The sequence below is a fragment of the Adiantum capillus-veneris genome, chromosome 22, assembly GCF_014529385.1.
Source record: "Adiantum capillus-veneris isolate H3 chromosome 22, ASM1452938v2, whole genome shotgun sequence".
NCBI classification, from domain to species: Eukaryota; Viridiplantae; Streptophyta; class Polypodiopsida; order Polypodiales; family Pteridaceae; genus Adiantum; species Adiantum capillus-veneris.
In genome coordinates, this window is record NC_140952.1 from 102,913,875 (window position 1) to 102,933,425 (window position 19,551).

Consider the following 19,551-nt stretch of genomic DNA (forward strand, 5'->3'; position numbering starts at 1 on the left):
CACTCGATTCGTGCCCTTTGTCGCTCTTGCTTTGCATCCTCATATTGTGAAATCCACTTTTGCATCACTGGATTGTGAAGCATGCAAAATCGGTTGATTTTAGCCTCTAGATCTTCCGTCATCTTCTTCTCAACACCGAGATTGCACATGACAATCCCAGATATGCGCTCATCATCTATGGTTCGCCATAGCGTGTCCCGGGATTTATCAAATCCGTCTAGCCACTCTCCAATGTACACTAGGGACTCTGATACCAACCAACCTTCTGCCATGCTACCCTCCGGACGTGCCTTTTGACGCACATATCCCTTAAGCGTTTTCATGAAACGCTCTAAGAAGAACATCCATCTGGAATGAACTGTGCCAGCTATTTCCACCTCATCAACTATGTGAATAAGAAGATGCACCTGAATGGTTAGCATTGTAGTAGGAAAATGTTTCTCAAACATGCACACAAGCTCCGCAGCATTTAGTTTGGCGAATGGTATGGAGTCTACGTCGATCTCCTTTTGTGAGATCCATTGCACCAGCTTTGCAAGTTTGTAGATTGTGTTACGGATGTCGAGAGACAAACATCCCTCAATGGCAACCGGTAAAATAAACTGTAAAGTATGTGCAGCAATGATATTAAAGTCCACATTTTATGCAATGATATTAAAGTCCACTATGAACGTACCTGACACATTTTATGCCAATCGTGTGCCTCTTCTCTAGCTGTAGCACTTCACTTCATCTTAACATCTTTTCACAGTAGATCTTTTCACTGTTCGTCTAACTCTAAACCCTAAACCGTAAGTAATTTTTGCGTGGACTCGATCTAACGTAAATAAGCGTAAATTTAAATAAACGTAAATCTAACTAAAAATAAAGCTAAATCTAATTTAACGTAAGTCTAATGACTAGAGGTTGTCTAGATGGTCATTGTGTCGGGGATGTAGTGACTCTTGCCGCCCTGAAGATCCACCTTCTTCCCTATCTTCTGAAGACATTTCACCAGTACTTTTGGATCGACGGAGCCCACTATGAGAGAAGGCAGCAATACCCTATATTCCATTGAGGGCTTTCTTCACCCGCTTCATGCAGGCATCGCAGTCTATGGAGACCCGCATCTAATCTAATATAACATAAATCTAAATCTAGCTTAAATAAATGTAAATCTAGTTAAAAATAAACCTAAATCTAATTTAATGTAAGTCTACATATAACCTAATCTTTAACGTCTTTTAAAATAGTTTCCTACGACGTTATAACTCTCTTCTTCCTGTGTGTGTGCGCGTGTGTGGATGTGTGTGCCAATAAAAAGAGATAAATGGTATAACCTTTCTATCACCCATGCCAAGTATGATAGATTGATTATGCCATTTCTCTCTTGAATAATAGGTCTTCAGTTCAACTCCTCGTCGGCTAGATCTTTAGGTCTTTTAATTTTAATTAGTTTCCTACGACGCTCCCTTAGTTTCTCTTTCTTTCTCTTTCAATGTGTGTGCGTTTTTTTGGATCGTATGCATGTTTTCTTTCTCTTTTCCTCTCTCAATGTGTGCGTTTTTTGTTTATGCATGTTCTCTCTCTCTTTTCCTCTCTCAATGCGTGCGTTTTTTGTTTATGCATGCTCTCTCTCTCTTTTTCTCTCTCAATGTGTGTGTGCATTCTTTGTTTATGTATGTGTGTGCGTTTTTGCACTCTCTCTCTCTCTCTCTCTCTCTCTCTCTCTCTCTCTCTCTCAAAAACACTATATGTGTGTGTGTATGTGTGTGTGTGTGAGAGAGAGAGCGAGGGAGAGAGAAAGAAAGGAAGGGAACATGAGAATGAGGAGAGGGAAGGAGCATACCTGTCTCTCCTTCCTCTCCTCGTGCGTGTGTGTGTGTGTGTGTGTGTGTGTGTGTGTGTGTGTGTGTGTAAAAGAAAAAGAGAGAGAGAGAGAGAGAGAGTGAGGGAGAGCGTTACCTGCTCTTTGCTTGAGGGCGCCGAAAAACTCAGATCTGAGATCTGAGTTTTTGGGCGCGCTCGGTTATTTTTTTTACCCCAGCTGGCGTCGCTATGAGCGTCGCTATGAGCGTCGCAAATTTACAAAGAAATTTGCGACGCTCATAGCGACGCTTATAGCGACGCTCATAGCGACGCCGGGAATTTTTTTTTGGAGCGTCGCTGTGTGAGCGTCGCTAATGTGAAGAGCCTCTTGTAGTGGTAGCAGGGATAGGGCATAAGGCAGGTTGATGCTATCGGACTTTGGCAGGGCTCAGATGCACGTTGGAGCAAGTCTCACAGTGATGTGTATGCAGATGCGGCCTTTTACTGGTCAAGTTGTGATTTTGGAGCTCTTCTAGTCGGGATGATTACAAATGCCTGAAGCTTAGTGATTGATATCTTTTCCTATAGCCTCGGTTATGCTCTACAACTCGTGTTTTGGGTTTGTCATTCAAAGTTCTAGGGAGGAAGCTGTGCCAGAATGAAGGTCGAGATCGATCTCTTGGGAATTGTTGAATGTCGCATTGAGGTCAAAGTCGAAAGCAATCATGGCGGTCGTCTCCTCACCCAACGGAGATCTCGACATCACAGGATCGACTTGGGGAGCGGTTTATATTTACTTGGTGGCCATATGGTCATCGATGCGAGAAATATTCTTTTTATAAATCTTTGTGCTGAGCATAGCTTGAAGCGGGGATGACGAGGAGTAAATGATGATTTTTTAAACCTCAGCAATTGGGGTTGATAGTGAACGTGGGAAAGGTTGCCAAGCAAGAGTTTTTTTTAAGGAAAAAAGAAAAAGAAAAAAACGACGTCGACCTGCTCTGAATGGAAGGTGGCGGTGCCACTGTAGTGCTCTAAGTTGTAAGGAGACAAGTGGATAGCATGAGGAGGCTGGCCAGGAGCTGCTTGAGAGATCAAAAAGAGGCAGCTCATAGGAGAAGGGGAGGTCACCAATTGTATGACGAGGAGGAGGTGCATGGAGGTGACTCTGCAAGGGCGACATCTGTAGGATCTTGGATGGTTGTGGTGAGGAGGATGGCACTGCCAGGGGGGGCCAGGAAGGGCCACTCGACTCAGAAGGTAAGGGAGGCCGAGTCTAGGGGCCATTGCCGGAAAGGGAGAGAGAGAGAGAAGAGGAAAGGCTCGAGAGTAGCCACAATGAGCAGACAATGTACAGGGTTGCTTACTACTGCAGCAAAGGGGGATGAACCCATAGGCAAAAAGGGCTAGAGCTCGTCGAGTTTGGTAGCACAGGGGCCACAAACTGCAGATAAAGGAGGACTTGATGCTGTAAAGGAGTCGGGGCATCCATAATCGGCAGTGGCTGCAGGCTATATAAAGCATGGCCATAAGCAGGTGATTGGAGAGTCGCTTATAGAGCTGCAAAGAGAAGGACCGAGTGCTAGCTAAGAGAAGGGGAGAGCGAGCTTGGAGGGCTCAGAGAAGGCAATCTGGAGGAGGGCTGGATGAGGTAGGGAGCCAAGCTGTCCAGCTCCAGGAGGGTGAGCTCGAGGGAATGAAAAGGGTCACGTTCGCTTTTAGCAGGTAGGGCTGCAAACGACTGCAGAGAAAGAGCCTCCAGCTCTGCAGGAGGGGAGCATCGCTTTTTGAAGAGGAGGATCAGGCCGTTTGTTTCTGAAAAGAAAATGTTTACACCCTCTTTCTCTTGTGCACATGCATGTCGCGTTTCTGAGTGATTCTGTTGCGTGTAGGGTGTGAATATAGGGTACAAGTTCTAGTGTGTGTTGAAAGAGTGGATGCTCTGTGTATGATTGTGATCTATGCTTGGAGGATGAAAGCTTGAGGGCAAACTTTATGTCTGTCAATGATCTTGGGATGCATGAGGGTGTCAGGACTGTTTATGTGTGAGTATACATTACTGCGAAGGGTCAAAGGTTGGGATGATTGACTGCGTGCTTACGGTTTATGTTGGAGTGATTAACGGATGTTTCCTATCTGAATGGGTTTATGATTGTAAGTGTTAGAATTGGTGTAGTCGGGGTTGGTCGGGACCGGGCTTGGACATTGATTGTTTGCAGAGTGGGTATCTCGGGGTTTGGTAAATAGGGGATAGGGGCACTGTGAAATCACTGGGCTATATATAGGCATTCACTGAGTGTGCTGGTGGTTTTCTCATTTCCCCCTTTCCATCTTGTGGTGCCCCCACTGAGGATCCATTGATTGCTTCCTAACAAAGTGTTCGTGAGTCAAGATGAAGCAGGAGTTTGGTCGAGTCTTCAAAGGAGATGAAGATGCAGCGATTGGATTGCCGATTTTGAGCTATTTATGCTCACAGTATTGCAGATGCCAGGTGATGAAGCAAAGCTCCGGACTCTACCTTTGGTGCTGTGAGTCAAAGCAAAAGTTTGGTTCGATGGCTTAGAAGATGTGCACAAGAAGAATTGGATCGAATTTCGGGAGCACTTTCTACAAAGGTATCGAAAAGTGGTGTCGGCTTCAGAAGCAGATGCAAAGATCAAAGGCTTGCAGTAGGACGTAAGTGCAAATTTCAATGCTTTTGTTGATAAATTTGAAGCTTATTGGGTGGATTTTGCGGCTGTTACCCAAGCAACCCATGGGGGATACTTTAAGCTAGAAAGGGGATACTTTAAGCTAGAAAGGTTTCTTTCTTGCTTGCATCCCTATGTTTGTGAGAGGGTGGACTATGAAGATCCAAAGACTTATGACGAAGCTATAAGGTTGTCAGAGCAAAGAGTCGAAAGATGAAGAACAAAATAGAGGCGGGATTGCTACAATCTACAATCATGGCAGCCAGTGGACCTAAGCTCAAATCGATTGATGAGCATGAGATGGTGAAAAATCCTTCTCTCATCGAGATGCATTTGATCAAAGCACGTGAAGCTGATGCCAGGCTAGAAGAGGTAGAACAAGTGCCAACCAGGTCTCAAAAAATACAAAGAGGCATATTTAGAGTGCCACCCAATTTGCTTGCTCAAGAGGACGAGGTGATAGAAGATCTTAAAGAAGAAGTGTTGGTTCCAGAACCAGCAACGAGAAAGGTAGCAGTGGTCCAAGAATTGGCAAGTTCAAAAGAGGATTCCAACAGCTCTCATAGCTCTAGAAGTGCTTTGGACACAGATAGCATGTGGGAGACACAATCCATCTCTTCTAGGTATGAAAGTTATGATGTTTTTCATGTAGATGAAGTGGAGCCGCAGATGTATACGAGTTGCCTGTCAGTCATCTAAAGGTAAAAGAGGAGCATAGTGTAAGTGTGGAGATGCCTTGTGTGAACAGGTCAATCGAGCAGCCCTATCTTGTGTGTGGTGGTGGTGAGTACTTGCTAGAAGAAATGTGGTTTGATTGTGCATCCAGTTTGATTGAAGAGCAGGTTTTTGAGGATGACTTGTAGGAGCTAGGAACAGAAGCTGTGGTAGATCAAGTTGATTTATCTATGCAGGGGGTGGGGCAACCTTGCCTTGATGGGCATGTCGAGGTGTACTTTGAAGTTGCAGAGTTTGTGTGTAGCCGTGGAGAGCTAGCTCCATCAGATGACTCTATGGAAACTAATACAGGTGCAGCCTATAAGGGAGAGGTTCCATGTCGAGAGGAAGGTGCCACCAACCTTGTTGGTGATGAGGTATTTGAAGAACAGGTTGAAGCTCTAGCAAGTCATACTCTTGAGTATGAAAAGGTGGCCTTGGAGCTGTTTACAGAGGGTTTGGATATAGGTTTGCAAAGGGATCAGGTTTGCTTGGCTATGCAGCAGGTGGAGACAAATGGCAGGGTCTTGCTATTTTATGTCTTGCTATTTTATGTGGTGCTATGGACACTTGCGGTGTTGAAGGTTGCTTTACGGGTATCTTTGTATTAGTTGCGAGGTTTTTTTGAAGAAGACTATACTACGGAGAGTTCCCTAACAGGTGACATGATAACTGCTTATGGTACCAATGCTTCAAGTGGTCGAAAGTATGTTTATGGTTGGCATGAAGGCTTGTGGATGCAGGGTGACGAAGCTCCGTGCTATAAAGAGCTGGAAGGGTGGCCCGTCTATTGGCCTACAAGTGCAAAGGAAGGCTTGGATATACATGCTTTACAAGTGGATGGCCACAACCAATGCTTTATATTTGATCCAGGTGGACTCTATGCCATGCTTCGGGAAGCTTCGAGCTTTCCATTTGACCCTGGAGGATATGCAATATAAATTTTTTTTCTCTCTATCTCTATCCTATTTCTATAGCCATTATCATTTTTCTTATGCAGTCTATGTAGTTATTATATATCATTCTCTCTATACATACTTCTTTTATCTAAATAATGCTATGGTTGAGCATGAATGCTCAACGAGGGGGTGGGAAGTGATGGTGCACCCAAACTGTGTCGACCTGTGGAAGTATCAGCGACGGCAGGGATAGGGCATCAGGCAGGTTGATGGTATCGGACTTTGGCAGGACTTAGATGCATGTTGGAGCAAGTCTCACAGTGATGTGTATGCCAGATGCGGCCTTTTACTAGCCAAGTTGTGATTTTGGAGCTCTACTAGTTGGGATGCTTAGAAATGCCTAAAGCTCGGTGATTGATATCTTTTTACGTAGCCTCGATTATGCTCTACAACTCGTATTTTGGGCTTGTCATTTAGAGTTCTAGGGAGGAAGTTGTGCCAGGATGAAGTTCGAGATCGATCTCTTGGGAATTGTTGAATGTCGCATTGAGCTCGAAGTCGAAAGCAATCATGGCGGTCGTCTCCTCACCCAACGGAGATCTCGACATCACAGGATCGACTTGGGGAGCGGTTTATATTTACTTGGTGGCCATATGGTCATCGATGCGAGAAATATTCTTTTTATAAATCTTTGTGCTGAGCATAGCTTGAAGCGGGGATGACGAGGAGTAAATGATGATTTTTTAAACCTCAGCAATTGGGGTTGATAGTGAACGTGGGAAAGGTTGCCAAGCAAGAGTTTTTTTTAAGGAAAAAAGAAAAAGAAAAAAACGACGTCGACCTGCTCTGAATGGAAGGTGGCGGTGCCACTGTAGTGCTCTTAAGTTGTAAGGAGACAAGTGGATAGCATGAGGAGGCTGGCCAGGAGCTGCTTGAGAGATCAAAAAGAGGCAGCTCATAGGAGAAGGGGAGGTCACCAATTGTATGACGAGGAGGAGGTGCATGGAGGTGACTCTGCAAGGGCGACATCTGTAGGATCTTGGATGGTTGTGGTGAGGAGGATGGCACTGCCAGGGGGGGCCAGGAAGGGCCACTCGACTCAGAAGGTAAGGGGTGGCCAAGTCTAGGGGCCATTGCCGGAAAGGGAGAGAGAGAAAGAAGAGGAAAGGCTTGAGAGTAGCCACAATGAGCAACAATGAGCAGACAATGTACAGGGTTGCTTACTACTGCAGCAAAGGGGGATGAACCCATAGGCAAAAAGGGCTAGAGCTCGTCGAGTTTGGTAGCACAGGGGCCACAAACTGCAGATAAAGGAGGACTTGATGCTGTAAAGGAGTCGGGGCATCCATAATCGGCAGTGGCTGCAGGCTATATAAAGCATGGCTATAAGCAGGTGATTGGAGAGCCGCTTATAGAGATGTAAAGAGAAGGACCGAGTGCTAGCTAAGAGAAGGGGAGAGCGGGCTTGGAGAGCTCTCTAGAGAAGGCAATCCGGAGGAGGGCTGGATGAGGTAGGAAGCCAAGCTGTCCAGCTCCAGGAGGGCGAGCTCGAGGGAATGAAAAGGGTCACGTTTGCTTTTAGCAGGTAGGGCTGCAAACGACTGCAGAGAAAGAGAGCCTCCAGCTCTGCAGGAGGGGAGCATCTCTTTTTGAAGAGGAGGATCATGCCGTTTGTTTCTGAAAAAAAAATGTTTACACCCTCTTTCTCTTGTTCACATGCATGTCGTGTATCTCAGTGATTCTATTGCGTGTAGGGTGTGAATATAGGGTACAAGTTCTAGTGTGTGTTGAAAGAGTGGATGCTCTCTGTATGATTGTGATCTATGCTTGGAGGATGAAAGCTTGAGGGCAAACTTTATGTCTGTCAATGATCTTGGGATACACGAGGGTGTCGGGACTGTTTATGTGTGAGTATACATTACTGCGAAGGGTCAAAGGTTGGGATGATTGACTGCGTGCTCATGGTTTATGTTGCAGTGATTGGCGGATGTTTCCTATCTGAATGGGTTTATGATTGTAATCTCAAAGTGTCTGAAAGTATTAGAATTGGTGGTCGGGGTTGGTCATGACTGGGCTTGGACATTGATTGTTTGCAAAGTGGGTATCTCGATTGTTAAATATGGGATAGGGGTGCTTGAAATCACTGGGCTGTAGAGAGGCATTCATTGAGTGTGTTGGTGGTTTTTTTGTTTCCCCCTTTCCAATGTTTGAGCAAGTCACTAGAGAAGCTCTATATCTAGTTGACAATTGTAAAACCTACGGAGAGGTGACTGAAGATACAAACAACATGACCAATAGTGTCTCATCTTTGAAGAGTGAATCAACAGCAAAGAGAGATATTTAAACTCCTTGGGAACCAATCATTGATCAAGTGGTTGAGGGGGTAATTAGAAGAATAAACCAAGGCTACAAACAAAACCTAGATGTACGACAACCTCAGTTGAGGAGATAATACTTGTGGAGGGGATCATCCCACACCATGGTGTAGCATTCGACCAAAGGCGCAACAAATGCTAGGGCAACAACCACCTCTTCTAAATGATGGTAGAGTAGCAGTCAAATACACTCAGCTAGCACATGTGCCACAACCTACAAGAAATCAGTACTCCATGGATGCGAATACGCTTATGTTCATAGCCAATCATCAGGAGTATGGTTCGAAGAACATCCTCACAAGGCAAGAACAACCATTGGCTAGATCACCAGCTATCCATGCTATGAGTGTGGAGGTGATCATTGGGCATGAAGTTGTCCAAACAAGGGTCCACAAATAGAATTATTTATATTATGTGAACATTGTGGGAGAGACTAGCTACACTAACATTGTGCTAAAAATACAGACTACAAAGGGAAAGCAACCAATGAATGTTGTAGGCATGATGCCTTCCTCAAGTGGATCCGAGGTAGAGCCTGCAATTCCTTTACGGGTAATGACTCGAGCTCAAGCTCAAGAAGCTGCTAAAATGCAATCGTTGTGAAGGAACCCACATTGCCCCCTCAAACAGAAATAAAAAACATATCGATGAGAACAGAAAGAAAGTCATGGAAAGCCAAACGAGACAAAATGAAAGCAAAGAGGTTGCATGAGAAAGATGCTTTGAAAACTAGATTGAATCAAACAAGAGAGCAACTTAGTCAAGAGCAAGAAAGGAAAAAAAATGAAAAGGGACCTAAAGAGTCAAAGACTAACTCGAGAGGTTCAGTCTTGGTCGACAAAGTCTTTGAACCTTTGGATGTGATCTTCAAAGCTTATGATCCTACATTAAAGACCAACCAAAACCAAGAGAATAGATAGCTAATGTATCCTCACCTGGGGTATTAAAAAGAGAGGTTTCAAATGTGCAAGGAGCTCATCCAGGAGGTCCAAGCTCTTATGGAACCAATTCCAGATGCTCCAGAAATGGAGGTGCTAATCCACAAAAAAATCCAAGAATTGGAGAGCCATGGTATTGTAAACAGAGACCAGGAAGAGTCGAGAGTTGAGGCACCTTTAGATACAAGGGAAGTAGCCAATACCATAGATGGGGTGGGTTCACAACAAGCAGTGATGACTATTCCGGAGGTAGAAGAACCATGGCCACAATCCTTATGGAAATTGATTAGAAACCAAAAAGATGGTAGTGCTACCTTACAGTCAGCACCTATTCTTGAAATAAACATGGAACACAAATTTTTCCTAGGGGATATAAGATCTCTATACGGGGATACCGGATCTGTCGCATCTGAAGAGAGTAAACCACGCTCTCTAAAGACTATGCCATCTTTCATAGGAGAACTTGAAATAAAATCGAAGGTTAAGATGGTAACTTCTCAGTGGAAAGCCACAATAAAAATGATGGATACCCAAGAGATTTCATGAATTGATGTCTTCTCCTATACAATGCACACTTTGTCTCTCAGAGATACTAAAAATTAGACCGCATCTATGGGGCCAAATGGGCAAAAACCTAGAAAACATGGGGTTGAAAATCCCTTCACATGACCAACTTGCGAACAAAAACATGGATGACACCTTTCCTAAGAAGCCACAGACAAAGCCATTACCAGTAAATAAGGTGGGTGACTATTGTGAAGGAGAAGAAGGAAACACCACCTTACCACTTGAGTACAAAGGAGTAAATACGGTTGCTATATTAGATAGTGGGACAGGAATTGCCATTGCAACCAAAGAAATATGGAAACAATAGGGAAACCCTGCTCTTACAAAAACTCGAATGAAACTGCAATTGGCAGATGGATACGTGGAGAGACCGATAGGAATATTAGAATAAATCATTGTATCCTCGTGTGGCGTAGAGTATGAACACAAAGTTTTCCATAATGAATTTTGACAAGAGCAGCAACTTTGATATCATATTGGGCAGACCATTCATGCGTCAACTCAAAATGGTACAAGACTGGGGCTATGACTATATCTACTTAAGACACAAGGAAATTACTACAAAAATTAGTGTCAAATATCATAGTTATAGAGATGTAGAACGAACCTTGGGGGAAGAATTAAACTCCACAACTAATTTCAAAATCAAAGCTCATATTTGGATGTAAGTCTGAGAAAGGAGGATTGTATTCTCAATCGACCTATGGAGGACAAATGCTATATTCCAAAACCATTTCCAGAGGATCAGTTATTTGAACCTTTTGGATGGGATCAAATACTGGTGACTCTTGATGTCTGCATAAATGAGGTAACCAACACCAAATTTTGTGATGAAGATGGGTATGATATAACTCCCTTATTTACGATAAAGGTGCTGAAGGAAGCTAATGAAGTTTGTGAGTGAAAACAAAAAATGTCAGAAAAATGGCTAAGTCTTGGAGCATGAGGCAAAAGTGAAGCAACCACGAGAATATGTCATCATTGACATACCTGAAGAATCGACAAAATCTATTTCAAAGAAGCCGAATCCGGAAAGAGTGCAAATAAAAGCAGATGAAGAAGCAAAGTTTCCAAGTTCAACGTCAAATGTTCAGCAAATGCAAGATCCAAAGAAGAACAGGGACAAAGAAGAAGATCAACTATCTCCTACGATGATCAAATTCAACATAACGGAGAAACATGACTCAAAATCACATGCTCAACTCTGATAGATCCAGATGAGGCAAAGAATGTAATGTGTTATGGTACATGGATAATGATGAGAAAGCCTCCAATCACCGAGCTAGAGGAGATAGTGTATACAAGTTCAAAAATACCGATTCCTAGCTTTGGCATGGCAGAAGCTATACTCAAGTTGAGTACTAGAGAGTACAAGGATACTTTCTACATAATTGAATCCCATCATATCAAAGAGATTTTGATCCTGATAGAAAGCTGGAGGAACATCTTCTTTCAACCATAGGGAAAATCTTTAGCAACAATACCATCAAAAATCCCAAAAGCACCTCAAGTCAATGCAAAGAAGGAGCAACCAATCATCACAGAAAAAGTTAAAGCAAAGGTAAACACTAAAGTATATCAATCTCGCAAGACGAATTTACCTTCAACAAGCCTACATCAAAATTCCAGTAAAGCCTTTATATCAAGAGCCAAACCATCGACAATGCAATGGAAACCGAAACAAAAAGTCTATCAAGCAAAGTTTCCATCACATCAAAGCATTAGGAAGAAGCTGAAGAATGTCAAACAAGTATTGGTATCCAAAGAACACATCAAAGTCAAAGACCCAATTTGGATATATGAAACACATGTTCAGCATCAACAACAAAAGGTGACAGGGTGGGTAGCATCAAACGAGTCAATCACTGCTCAGGGCTACTTCCAAGGAAACGCTAATGTTTGGGCCAAAAAGCATAAAGTAATAGCCTGGACCTACCCACCTCAACCAGCGGGTTCTACAAAGAACAAGACACACTATCAACACAAGGCAAGCAACTCAAGTAGGAGAAAGCACAACAACAGAAGGTAAAAATAGCTCAAAGTCAATCGCTAGCCAAGCTACCAAACAAACAGAGGTGAAGCAACGGCTAATTCCAATCAAGCTACTTGAAGCACAAGGGTTTTATGAAGGTAACACACAAATATGATCATCAAAAATTGTAGCTCAACCTAGAAAAATGAAGATCAATCAGGAAACACCAGGCTCCACCCAAAGGCACACAATCAATAGGAAGAGCCAATAGTCAGTCACCACCACTAAGGGTGCTAAGACCTCGAGATGGATACCTCGTCTTCAACTACAAAATCAAGGTGTCTACAACATAAATCATCAAATCTAGATATCGAAGCCTAGTGTCCATCAAGTCATCGAGAAAAAGAAGCAAATGCAAAAGACGGTCACACACGGACCAAAGACAAGGTGGGTTCCAAAATTGCTTGTGGAAAGTCAATCTCAGAGAACCCACACACATCAACAATCGCTTCTCATGGGAGATAAAGCAAAAACTACATCAGCCCCTACAAGAGTGAAGGACTTGTTTTACAAAGCAATGTGAACATACGACAAGCAAGTCAAGAGGAGACAACATATGCCAACCTACTGGAAAAAATGGTGGCATCCAAACACCAAAACAATGGAAAAGGCCTAAATTTTCAGAACTTATGGAATTGGGTTTCTGGCGTTGAACAAGTACGTCCAAGTTGCCATTAAAAATACATGGCATAATAGTCAGAGTCGAGCAGTTAAGTCATTGAATGAGAGAGGCGTTAGTCCCAAAAATTCATGTAATATTCTCTATGGTCTAAGCGTCTTAGCTATTCCAGGTACTGCTCAAGTTGGAAGAGTTGAGTGTAAGTGAAAGAGGAAGTCCAAAAGACACTCACGCACTCAACACAGTGAGGAATGAGTGGAGAAGCTTCTACATCAAAAACCCTGCAAGTACTTCAAATCTAAAGCTCAAATTAATCCAATAAGAGCATATACCAAAGGAATTTTTTTCCCACCAGGTTTTTTCCCTTTGGTCATCCAGGTGTTGGACCCTAATCTAGAATCACATCATCTTCTTATGTGCATTCCTTCTACATCAGCAATAAGGAAATGTCTACCCAAATCAATCAACAATGACTCGGAGCAAAAATTGAAGGTCTCCATATGCTTATCAAGAGAATCTTTTATCTTGAAGAATGACAACAAAGCTCCATTAATAAAGTGGCAAGTTAAAAAATGGCCTACGATGACAAGCAATCACAAATTCCACAAGAGATTCATCAACAACAATCAAAAGTAGCTCACACAGTGCGTCAACATTGGCTATCTATTGTAGACAACTCCAATTGCAGTGGACATGGAAAGCAAACCCATCATAAAGTCAGCAACACAAAGAGGCTCAGTTCTACAAACGCAAAAACATGAAAATCCCTCTGTACGATGGCCAAGACTGTCAACAAAGAGAAGACTGCACAATGAGAAGAAAAGTTTCCTTGAAATTCAAAGATCAAGTCATGTATCAACAACATGACAGATATGCATCACTCAAGGAAGGGGGGAGCATCATTAACGACAGAGCACTTCCCATGCTGAAGACCCCGACCTTGAAGACAATGCTGAAGACAACCCTATGACAAGACTACACAAGGTCGTGTCAAGGGACCACACGATTTAGGAAGGGGGAAATGGTTGAGGTTAGATCAAACGGACGCCCAACTGGTCGGACACGTAGCTGGACACCACATTTGTACTCTATTATTTTGTTGAGCTAGTGTAGTGATACTCTGTATAAGTCCTAATTCCAAAGTAGCAAGCCAATTCCCTGAGTTGTAATTATGTCTTGATGATTGTAAAGGTCCATTTGAACTATCCAATGGCCATTTAGAATGCCCTAGGTATAAAGGTCAATAACCTTAATGTGAAAGGAAGGCTTATCTTTAGGGAAGAAAAGAGCTCTGTTGTACATACGCTCAAGCTACGAATTGCTCCAACTTGTAATCATCGCAGCTAATGATCGGGTAATCCATTTTTAGTTTTGAAACTTGCATTGTGTTCCTATCTCTTTGCTCGTTCATTCTAGTGTAAGCATTGTCAGTTTTGTTGTGGTACACGACTACGTGTTAGTGAGCCTTAATTACAAAGTTTGAGTGCTTAAATCACTGTTTTTAGTCATTTCGACCATAGGAGAGTGTTCTTAGACCATAGGGCGACATTTTTGGACTGACCTGTGTTGCAGTATTCATGACCTTTTTCATGATGGATCGTGATTTTGGTACCTTGTCGAATTGCAACCAAACTTGGTAGGATAGTGCCCCTAGGTGTCCTAGACCTCCTCCTAAAGTTTTGTTGCATTTTGAGTCCGTTCGAGTGTCGAAATGGCATGATGACCTAGATCTGTGAAAAAGGACATAGGCAGATTTTCTTGATCATGGCGTGTTGGTTTGCTTATACTTGAAGCTGCTAAAGCCCCACGGATTCCATTGGCTCAAAGGATGATAATTATTACGAAATCAAGAGATTAAGACCTCTCATGTTAGGGATGACATGGATGCGAAGGGGGGAAGTGTTGACGGTTGAGCATAGAAGAAGCCTTTTTTGTATCACTTCTTTTTTAGAAAAGGAATGACATTTTGTAATGGTTTAAGTGGTCAATATTCTTTGTGGGAACAAGACTCTAAGGAGGACTTGTTTATAAGACAATTTTTGTAACCCTAGGACAAATCTTGAATTAATCTAATCTCACGTTTACTGTGCGTTGTGCCTGAGAGAGAGAGAGAGAGAGAGAGAGAGAGAGAGAGAGAGAGAGAGAGAGAGAGAGAGAGAGAGAGAGAGAGAGAGAGAGAGAGAGAGAGAGAGAGAGAGGATTTCTTCTCTTCCCTATGCACTCTACGAAGCCTCCATCGCGAAAGCGACACCACCAATCCGTTAGCAACAGCTAGGAATTCGATCCAACACCAAGCTTGCACAATTTTGGTGTCATCGTGAAGCGAGCTCCTACAAGATTTTGGGTGAGTTTTCTTGCAAACCGTGTGTCCGATTGGTGATTTCTTTATACTTGTGGGTTCACAACAAGTAGAGATATATATTAGGATCATACCAATCAAAAAGTGTTGACCTTCATTTTGCTACCTGTCTTTATACGTGATTGTCACACAAGGTGGTTCTAGGTAGGATATCAAGTCAGATTCCATATGGTAATGACCTCTTGATGAGAAGAGTGTTTCCTATGAGTTTCGTGACTTTTTGAGTGCGTTTGGTCTAGTTTCGGATAGCTTGAGGATTGTAGGTTGAGTTGTATTCACAAGTGCATAGGACGTCTAGATTTGGTTTCCTTGAGTAGAGATTGTCTTAGAAGGTCAAGTAGGGTCCATCTCCTTGTTTTCATGTGCCTATGGGTTGAGCTTCGTCCTTGGTTGACATAGAGTTGTTGGTCTTGTTCTGGCTATGCTAGCATCCGCTTGTGGCGTATCCGCCAACAGTTGTCTACCACAATTTGTACGTTTTTTTATCGGCACTAATTGTCCTAGCATATAAGATCCAAGTTGCACCATGTGCGGGCAGGGAGAGTGGGGAGGAGGATGCTAATAGGTGGTGATTACAAATGCAAGAAATTGGAGGAGTCTTTCTATTGGAGGAAACTCTTCATGAAATAAGTGAGTATTGGTCTTGATCTCATGACCATCTTCTAAGCTTAGGAGATATTATCCATGCTCACCTTCAACCTCCATTGGTAGGATGCTAAGATCTATGGTAAACTTTGTATTCTTCTTTCCATTCAATGTAGTATCGATATTCTCTTTGTAAATGTGGGATTTGGTTCTTGCCGCTCACACTAGCTCTAAGCTTTGTTATGATTTAAGCACTCCAAAAACTCTTCAAACCAGCCCGTAGTGCCATAGACTAGTTTGAGAAGTTTTCAAAGGCACTATTGGTTCCATTCCTCCCCATTTTGGAAAACCAAGGCGACGAGCTGCAGAGGATGGGAAGCATGGATGGATTTTCTCCAGGTAGAAGTAGTCAATTATGGTGCACGCAATCCCTGTTGAGTATGGCCACTCCTATTACTTGCTCAATAGCTGAGGAAGTAAAGGGTCCAGTCTCCTACCTGCAAAGGTTGCTTCTGGCTATCACCTCTCTAGTGCCCTCATGGCATATAGCATGCGATGCACGCTAGTGTTTGGCCGCTCCTATTACTTTCCCAATTGCCAAATCGCAACCACTCGCCCTATAATTAAACTTTATGAGCACGGCTTCATCGCAATTGTGTGCTATGGACATGGCACATATTAGGCATCATGGGTCATGCTTGCATTGAGATCTTCAATCTCTATCTTTTGGTAGGATCCCGATGCATTGTCAATGTTTCGATGGCATGTAGTATTAACTTTGAAGTGGATGTGCATGCAACACATTGATCCTCATTGCTCTCGAGAACTTTGGATATTTCAGAGAGAGAGAGAGAGAGAGAGAGAGAGAGAGAGAGAGAGAGAGAGAGAGAGAGAGAGAGAGAGAGAGAGAGAGAGAGAGAGAGAGAGAGAGAGAGAGAGAGAGAGAGAGAGAGAGAGAGAGAGAGAGATTCAGTTTCAAAAGAGCTTGCCCACCAAGAACACCCTAGAAATTGGATGTATTGGATGATACTCTAGATAAGAAATTGGGACTGAGATAGAGAAAGAGAGGCACAGAGAGAGATCCATGAGCGGGTTGAATTCAACCACCCGTGGCCATCGTCTGTCCAAGCCACCATTGGTCCCACTTAAATAGCTTTTGGCCTATGTCCATCGATTTGCATCTAGCGGAGTCAAAGCTCCTAGTGTTTGGAATGGGTTTAACAAGATTATGAAAGAACCTGGCAAGAGAGAGAGAAGGAGAGAGAGAGAGAGAGAGAGAGAGAGAGAGAGAGAGAGAGAGAGAGAGAGAGAGAGAGAGAGAGAGAGAGAGAGAGAGAGAGAGAGAGAGAGAGAGAGAGAGAGAGAGAGAGAGAGAGAGAGATAAGATATGGCATTGAATTTGATCGCCCTTGGCTATCATTTATCCAAGCCCTCATTGGGCGTGTGCAACCAGGCGTGTTATAGCACCCCAACCGCCAACAATATCTTGTTGCTCAACAACGACCTTCGCATCATCAACCCTTTGGCCATGGCTAAGGTGGTAGCTATCAACATGGCTACTCATGCCACCACCCAGAAGGTCTTCCACCACTAATTCCTTGCTCAAGGTGACAAGAGAAAGGGATCTTTGTTTGAGAGACAACAAAGGTGTCATCCCAACAAAGGTCTACCAAGATTGCTTTCTTTTGCCTCTCCTTGCTCGTAACTTTCATGTGTTAGTGGTTCTTGTGTTCCTAACCATGATGCACTAGCACCTAGACACACTAGAGGCATCATCTAGCATATGTAGAGCTGATCAACAAATTCTACATAGTGTGGACCATATTTGTAGAAATCATCAAGATTTATACGATGGAATTTCTTTGGTTGTGCTAACATGTTGCCAATTTGTGCATTCCTTGTTACTCAAACATCATTTTTTATGGCTTCTATGTGGGTGTGCATTAGATGAGTTCTCTAAGAGACTCTTAGGTTTAATCAAGAATTTCTAAAATGCTAATAGAGGTGGTAGGGCTACATAAGCTCCTTTTGGAGCTTTGATTGGATTATTTTGCTTGATTTTTCTTTGCTCGAAAAATCTTACTGCTCTTTGGAATTTCCCTTTTTCAATTACCCCCTCCAAAGACCTTCCGTTCAAAAACTGACCCAAAACCTATGTTAATTTGTCCAAATTTTACCAAATGTAAAAACCAACCTACTCATGATGCTTTCCAACCATGTGATGCACCAAAGTTCAAATTTCTCACCAAAATCATTCCCTAAATAATAATTATGTTTATATCTCGCTTAGAAATTCTTGTCCAAAGTTGGTTTTTCCAGCTACATCATGTTTAAATAGGTTTTAGTAATGATCTTTAAGCATCAAAATCAGATTTGATGTTTTCAAGCTCAAGCGATGGAGATGCATTGGTTTTTGGATGCAACTAACTTGAAAAGACTTGCTTACAACCATACAAACTCCATGTAGTCATTGCCAAGTGTGGTCCGATTATGAAGCAAAGGTTATGAGAGCTTCCTCTTTACTAGCTGGAAGAGGTCATCTATCAAGGTTTCCAGAAAGATGTATGTGGAAGAGACACAACTAGAAGACCATAGTGTGGCCATCTTCCATGGCAAGTTAGAGGTGCAGACAACCAAGTAGTAGAACTCCAACTGATGCAAAAGGAAATATATGATGTGGCCAAGACATCAAGCACAAGGATAGCCCGTATGAAAGATGGAACCATGTGGAGTAGACCTCCAAAGATCTTATGATCTCATGAGCACCATGCACGAAGATGGAATCATCATAATCATCCACCCCACAAGGAAAACAATGAAGGTGAATATCACCAAAGAAAACTATGGTGGGGGGGCCATTGCAAAAGAAGAATGATGATGAACACATAGATGCTCCCAAGTCTATTTAGAGAGGGGTTGGGCTAATCAAGCACATATTGAGTCCCAAGGCCAACTTGATGATCATACCTTGGACAACATGGCAAATAAGTGAACGGGGGTCCATGAGAACTTACCTCTAGACCAACAAATTGAAAATCAACATCAAATGGTCCCCACATGTAGAGATAAGGGAAAGCCCATTTAGCAAGGGCCACACTCAAACCACACTTCAAACCTTTTCCAATCAATGTTTGAGTTTGTTGAAAATGTTTAAGAAGAGAGAAGCAGATTTAGATTCAAATGTATCTTCAGGATGATAATGCGCATTCAAATCTAGAATGCTACCAGCAGATCCTATATGAGGGAGCTAAAAGGGTGATAAAACAATGGAAATTGATCAGCTACCATGAACAATGGGCCTGCAATTTACCAACACAGGGCCAACACATCCAAATTCAAATCAAGCATTGGACATAATACTTGAATACATTCTTGCACAAGATGACTTTAGTGAATCCCCAGACAAAGTGGCTGACCACAATGAATACCCAGAGTCTACTTAAATTTAGCTATAAGTGTTACTTGGAAACATACTAGCTTACAAGTGCATGCAAGAAATCAAGAATAAATTCAAATGGATGTTACTAAAAATGTAGATCGCCAGAAAGATTTTGAACCATCGCATAACGGCCCTATTAGAAAAAAAATGCATCCAATAGTCGAGGGCCATGCACAAGAATGACCATCAAAGAATGCCATTCAATTCTATTGTGAGCCTTTAGATTATTTCAGCTTCTGAGGACCGGAGTAAAACCGCTTTTATTACTGAGTGGGGAGCATTCATGTATTTGGTTATGCCATTTGGTCTTTGCAATGCACCAGCCACTTTCCAACGATGTATGATGGAAATATTCAATGAATTTCTTCACTGATTCCTTGCAATATTTATGGATGACTTCACTGTATATTCAACAGAGGAGAAGCATTTACTTTTTCTGGAAATGGTTTTCTAGCACTGTTAGGAAAAGTGGATCGTTTAAACCCATTCAAATCTGTTTTCTTGGTTTGGAAAGGACAGCTATTCGGACATGTAGTGTCCAAGAAT

At 42.6% G+C, this 19,551-nt stretch overlaps 1 pseudogene across 1 annotated transcript; it reads left to right on the forward strand.

Annotated features, from left to right (window-relative positions):
- The first annotated feature begins 3,194 nt into the window (after nucleotides 1-3,194).
- LOC147429935 (uncharacterized) lies at nucleotides 3,195-6,990 on the forward strand (annotated as a pseudogene). Its single transcript, XR_015185911.1, has 2 exons — nucleotides 3,195-5,852; nucleotides 5,936-6,990. The product of XR_015185911.1 is annotated as an uncharacterized LOC147429935 (transcript).
- The last annotated feature ends 12,561 nt before the right edge of the window (nucleotides 6,991-19,551 follow it).